We start from the raw sequence: 5,546 nt of genomic DNA, 5'->3' as shown, positions 1-5,546 counted from the left end.
AGTAGTCAGGAGCAGAACGATGTGATCGCTCGGCTCCGAAGCGAAAAGCTGAATATGCGCTGCATCTGCTGCCTACTTATACTCACGCTGTGATCAGCGGCAGCTGGATGCAATAATCGCATGCCAATGTGCATTGGCTCGTTTAGTTTACACTCTAAGTAGATTGGTCTCTCTAAGCGAGATCCCAATTCGTCGGTCATCCAACGTGACGTCGAGAGTGACCGACTGAAAGGGAACAGAGGAGACAGGTGACCTCATATCCATCTGCTCTGTGACAAATGTCTTTTCATTTATAGCTGATCTGGGATCATTTGCTTTAGAGGTGGCGATATAGCTCTACTTGAAGAAGACAAGCTACAGAACAGTCAGGAGAATAAACAGGAAGTACATCTACTATCTAATACCATCTACATGGAGACAGTGTGGTTTCTCCTGCAGAACTGTGCATTGCGGGTCACGTCAGTAGATCCTATGCAGTATCAAATGACTCACTTTTACATTAAAGGAGCCATTTTTGTTTTAGCTGAAGTAAACCTATTTATAAGGTTTTTTGCGCCAAAAACAGTCATAATTTAGTGTTTTATGGCCATTTTACACACACACACACACTCTCTCTCTCTGACACTTTGATGAAAATGCTGTTTTTGCTGCTGTTCCTTTAAAGGGGTCATATGATGTTGCTAAAAAGAACGTTATTTTGTGTATTTAGTATAATGAAATGTGTTTATGCGGTTTAAGGTTAAAAAAAAACATTATTTTCCACATACTGTACATTATTGTTTCTTCTATATGTAAATGACCTACACTACCATTCAAAAGTTTGCTGATGGTAAGACTTAATATTTTTTGAAAGAAGTCTCTTCTGTTCACCAAGGCTGCATTTATTTGATCAAAAATACAGTCAAAACAGTAATTTTGTGAAATATTATTACAATTTCAAATAACTAATTTCTATTTGAATATATGTTCAAATGTAATTTATTCCTGTGATGCAAAGCTGAATTTTCAGCAGTCTTCAGTGTCACACGATCCTTCAGAAATCATTCTAATATGCTGATTTGCTGCTCAAGAAACATTTCTGATTATTATCAATGTTGAAAACAGTTGTGCTGCTTCGTATTTTGTGGAAACTGACTTTTTCAGGATTCATTGATGAATATAATGTTCAAAACAGCATTTATTTGAAATAGAAATCTTACGTAAGATTATAAATGCCTTTACTGTCACTTTTGATCAATTGAATGCATACTCGCTGAATAAAAGTATTAATATCTTTCGAAAAAAAAAAAATGTTTAAAGGGTGCAAGCATTCAAAGTGGCAGATGATGGAACTGCAGCCTTTATGTTTTACATTAGGTTGTAAAAATGTATACATTTATGTGCAAATCAGTGTGACAATGATGAAACTGAAAGATTGAGAACTGTTTATAGATATGTTCAGAATAGCATAGTGCCATGCAAGTTTTCTATATATACGCTAAATACTCAGATAGGCTACTAAATGTGCAGTAAATAAGCAGAGCACTGTACTTGACCTTCCACTGATGAATGAACCAGATTCTTTTGCATTATTTGATCCAACTGCCAAAAGTAAAGACATTTATGAATAAAATTCAAATTAAAAATGCAAAACAATTATTTATTTCAAGACATAATAACCAAACATAACTTTCTGAATTAAACATACAAAGTACATTTTTTTAAAAAGTTGGAAATATAATGAAAGCCCTGGTTTCCACCACTGGGAATAAATACATAAATAAATAAATAAAAAGGTAATTGTGACTTTTTATCTCACAATTCAGACCTTTTTTCCTTGCAATTCTGACAAAAAAAAGTCACATAACTATATAAATGATATAAATGAAATAAAAATTTCTCACAGTTCTGAGTTTACATCTCAGGATTCTGTTTTTATTTATTCTTTTTATTTTTATTCCTTTTATTTTATTATTTATTCATTTATTATTTAAAATTAAAGATAATTGGAACTTTTTAATCTCGCAATTCTGCCTTTTCCCCCTCACAATTCTTAGTTTATATCTCACAATTCAGAGTGTTTTTTTTTCTTTCTTTTCTTGGAATTCTGACAAAAAAGTGAGAACTGCAAGACATAAACTCAGAATTCCAAGATATAAATGCAGGATTCTGACTTTTTCTTGCAATTCTTAGTTCACATCTCACACCACAATAAAAAAATATAAAAAAGGCAATTGGGACTTTTCATCTCTCAGTTCGGACTTTTCTTCTCAGAATTGCGAGTTTATATCGCTCAGTTGCGATTTATAAAGTCGCAATTCTGAGTTAATTCAGAAAAAAAAAGTTTGAATTGTGAGATAAATTGTTGCGATTACTTTTTTAGTGCTTTTGTTCCGTGGCGGAAAAGGGCTTCCATACAGTATACAGTCTATAGACCTTATGCCTTAAAGAAACAAGTGTGCAGCCATCTGTAGAATTTTGTCTGAGAACGTCGTTTTTTTCAGTAGCTCTGTATATTTCAATAGCATCGCTGGTGAAGTGGATTTAACATTACTTATTGTAGAGTTAACTTTTAAAAGAGCGGTTCATTCATAAATTCATACGACCTTACCTTCAAGCTGTGAAAATACCAAGCAGCAACCTCCCGCTCTCTCTGGTGAAGCTGTCACCACTGTCGAGCTAGGTGGGCGTGGTTTCAGCAACCAGCTCCCACCTCTTTGCCCATTTACGATTATCCGGGAGTGACGCGCGGTGACGCGCTGCGAAGATGGCTCTTCGGAAAACTACGGGTGACGTCACGGACACTACATCCATGTTTTTATACAGTTTATGGAAAATACTAACCGGGAGACAGAAGACAACGAGCGCAGCGCTAAAAAGGGGCGGGGCTTGAATTTAATGGTCGCTGCGCCTTTAAGCCTCAGCTCTGACAGACACGTGGATTCATCCGGCAGCTTCCTGTTTTGAGTTATAACGGAGAGCTCGATCTCCGCAGACAACAGCGCACGAGCATCCGACTATTGATCATTTCTATAATCAGTTACCAGTCTATTATCATTCATTAAACCTGATCGGACCAATATTATTATTATCATAATCTGATCTAACGCAGGATTTGCTGAAGAGCTGGATCGTAAGTACTGGTTTCAGTTCACAAGTATGCAAATGAGGTATATACACTAGTTAATTTGTATAATGACACTAGATTATTTTGATCCATTTGAAGCTGCTTGTGCATTTAAAATGGATGCTGATCACAGGGCAGTGAGATTAGATGGCATTTTCACTGGCAAACACCAGAAGGCTCATGACTGCTCTTTTGTTCGGACTGCACACATCTGTATTTTCATTTACCCTGCAAACAAACGCTGCTGAACAGCCTCAGTGTGTGCTGGATGAATAGAGGCTCACTCTGAATGTGTGTGTCCTCAGGAACAATCCTCACCTCACTGGATGCTCAGCTGTTGTCCTCTCTAACAATCATCTGGACAGACACACTGACCTTTCAAGCCCGTGCTCAGGAGGCAGAGGCAGAGGTAAGAGGTTTTGTTGTTTACATCATTAGTGAATGTCTTCTTCACAAAATTTGGAGACTTTTAATCAGTGCTGAGGTGTGTACAGTATATCACATTTCAATAAAAACAAAAGTGAACTCATGAGATAAGGTGAGCCTTTTATGAGGACATACTTCGAATCTAATCGAATAGATTACAGAATGTTTTACCTCATGAAAAGGATGAATGAGTTTTCCTATTACTGATTGTGTTAAACTGAAATTTGCCTAGATAAATAAGCAGGTAGGTAGATGATAGATAGTTAGCATGGTTATTTTACTATTATTCATTTATTATTATAGTATTTATTAATTATTATCATTTATTTTTATATTTTAAGTTTTCGTTTTAATTTTAGATTGTTTTAGTAATTTTATGTGCTTTTGTCATGTTTCTTTGTCAATTTAAAGAAAATATTTATTCTTAATTGTCATTTTTAAATATTTCAATTTAGCTTTATTTTTATTTCATGTATTTTTTATTATTTTATTTCATTTATCTTTTGAATATTTTTAGTATTTCTACCTAAACTAAAGCTATTTGCCAAGACAACATTTTTATTTTATTTTTATTTTTATTTTACTTCAGTTACTGAAATTTTAGTTAGTAACACAAAGTAGGTAGATGGATGGACAGAGATGATAGACAGACAGATAGATAGATAGAGTGTGTACAGTATATCACATTTCAATAAAAACAAAAGTGAACTCATGAGATAAGGTGAGCCTTTTATGAGGACATACTTCGAATCTAATCGAATAGATTACAGAATGTTTTACCTCATGAAAAGGATGAATGAGTTTTCCTATTACTGATTGTGTTAAACTGAAATTTGCCTAGATAAATAAGCAGGTAGGTAGATGATAGATAGTTAGCATGGTTATTTTACTATTATTCATTTATTATTATAGTATTTATTAATTATTATCATTTATTTTTATATTTTAAGTTTTCGTTTTAATTTTAGATTGTTTTAGTAATTTTATGTGCTTTTGTCATGTTTCTTTAAATATTTTCTTTAAATTGATATTCTTAATTGTCATTTTTAAATATTTCAATTTATCTTTATTTTTATTTCATGTATTTTTTATTATTTTATTTCATTTATCTTTTGAATATTTTTAGTATTTCTACCTAAACTAAAGCTATTTGCCAAGACAACATTTTTATTTTATTTTTATTTTTATTTTACTTCAGTTACTGAAATTTTAGTTAGTAACACAAAGTAGGTAGATGGATGGATGATAGATAGACAGATAGATAGTAGGGGTGCAACGGTTCTCGGTAAAAATTCGAACCGTACGGTTCTCCTCACATGGTTCGGCATACACTAGGACCGCGGTTCAACTTAAATCCGACAATGCATCTGTAATATGGTTTGTTAGAGTTCGGCTAATGCATGTTTCTGTTGATGGATACAAATTCTGGCTTCCCAATACATTACAACAAGAGTGATGAGAGAGAAAAAAACAATATGTGGACAAACCAGTCACTCTTTAATCAATGCGAGTGCTTTATGCTGGAATAACTGTCATTTATGCCCTCATCACGTGTTGATAACGCAGGTGAGACCTGAACAGCACACGTTGCTATCTGGGTTTAAACTAAACTCATTTAAGCCTTGCCAGTTTAAATATTAAAGAGCCAGAGGACGCGAGCTCGCGCGCACAGTGAGAAGATCTGTGTGGTCGCTCATCTGAAGCGCATGAACCCGCGTCTCAGAATGCGTGCAAATATTAAGCTCTCTGTGCTTTATTTTTATTTGACAATATAGTTTTTCCCCTAAACATAGCACATATCGAACCGCACCGAAACCGTGACTCTAAAACCGTGAGACAAACCGAACCGTGAGTTGAACCTTTGCACCCCTAAAGATAGATAAATAGATAGTAGGGGTGCAACGGTTCAACTTACTCACGGTTCGGTTTTAGAGTCATGGTTTCGGTACGGTTGGGTATGTGCTATGTTTAGGGAAAAAACTATATTGTCAAATAAAAATAAAGAAAATAAGAA

The 5,546-nt window shown here is 34.4% G+C and overlaps 1 protein-coding gene and 1 pseudogene across 1 annotated transcript in view; both read left to right on the top strand.

Annotated features, from left to right (window-relative positions):
* Positions 1-532, top strand: part of LOC107678259 (cilia- and flagella-associated protein 70-like) — a 14,436-nt pseudogene extending 13,904 nt beyond the window's left edge.
* Positions 533-2,931: 2,399 nt separating this feature from the next.
* LOC107678258 (heme oxygenase 2-like) overlaps positions 2,932-5,546 on the top strand; it is a 6,448-nt gene continuing 3,833 nt past the window's right edge. Inside the window, exons 1-2 of the mRNA XM_016473468.1 lie at positions 2,932-3,112; positions 3,412-3,522. The gene's annotated coding sequence lies outside the window, so the exon portion shown is untranslated. The remainder of the gene's footprint in view (positions 3,113-3,411; positions 3,523-5,546) is intronic.

Source organism: Sinocyclocheilus anshuiensis, unplaced genomic scaffold (genome assembly GCF_001515605.1).
Source record: "Sinocyclocheilus anshuiensis isolate Anshui unplaced genomic scaffold, SAMN03320099.WGS_v1.1 scaffold1764, whole genome shotgun sequence".
Lineage (NCBI taxonomy): Eukaryota > Metazoa > Chordata > Actinopteri > Cypriniformes > Cyprinidae > Sinocyclocheilus > Sinocyclocheilus anshuiensis.
Note: the sequence above shows the minus strand (reverse complement) of the source record. Positions and strands in the feature narration are given on the sequence as shown.